Below are 743 nucleotides of genomic sequence, written 5' to 3' on the forward strand. Positions count from 1 at the left end.
CACTTTGTTGTGGGAGAAACGAGCTGCCATGTTATGAGCACATGCCAACAGTCTCTGGAGAGTTACCCTGGAGAGGAATTGAGACACCCATCTTCCATTCAGGATGAGGGCACAGTCTGGGAGCAGATCTTCCAACTTCAGTCAAGCCTTCAGACGACTGGAGCCTCAGCTAACATCCTGACTACAGTGACCTGAAACTCCCCGAGCCAGAGCTACTCATTGAGCTAATCCACTTCTCTAAAACTCTGAGGTAATAAATACTTGCTGTTTTTTGACTGTCACATACTGGGGTGATTTGTTATGAATTAATAGTTAACAAATACCTAATTGATATGCTGATTACAAATAACTTTAATCTTTCATTCAAATCAGATATAACAATGATCTTTATTTTATAAAACTTTTTGATATTGGACAATAACTTGTTGCTATACAATAACAAACAGCCTAAATGAATTTCAGGTTTTGTTTTTTTTCAAATGTTTGAAATGAACTTGCGTGTAACTAAAGGTTCTCAGCCCATTTCAGTTTTACTTTTCCTCCTTTTTTAAAAGCCACCCAGATCAATATTTAGATCTGAGGGGTAAGGAATCTAGAGGGTTTTCATTTTATTTTATTTTGTTTTGTGGCTGTGAGCCTTCAAACTCATTTTTTAATCCTTTTATTAGGGGCTCATACAACTCTTATCACAATCCATACATACATCAATTGTGTAAAGCACATTTGTACATTCATTGCCCTCA

At 36.7% G+C, this 743-nt stretch overlaps 1 non-coding gene across 1 annotated transcript; it reads right to left on the reverse strand.

Moving 5' to 3' along the window:
• Nucleotides 1-477: 477 nt before the first annotated feature.
• LOC115872478 lies at nt 478-601 on the reverse strand. Its single transcript, XR_004047876.1, has one exon. It is a non-coding gene; the product is annotated as a small nucleolar RNA SNORA61 (small nucleolar RNA).
• Nucleotides 602-743: the final 142 nt, after the last annotated feature.

The sequence above is a fragment of the Echinops telfairi genome, unplaced genomic scaffold, assembly GCF_000313985.2.
Source record: "Echinops telfairi isolate 266 unplaced genomic scaffold, ASM31398v2 ScPeMD7_7424;HRSCAF=8462, whole genome shotgun sequence".
Classification (NCBI taxonomy): Eukaryota; Metazoa; Chordata; class Mammalia; order Afrosoricida; family Tenrecidae; genus Echinops; species Echinops telfairi.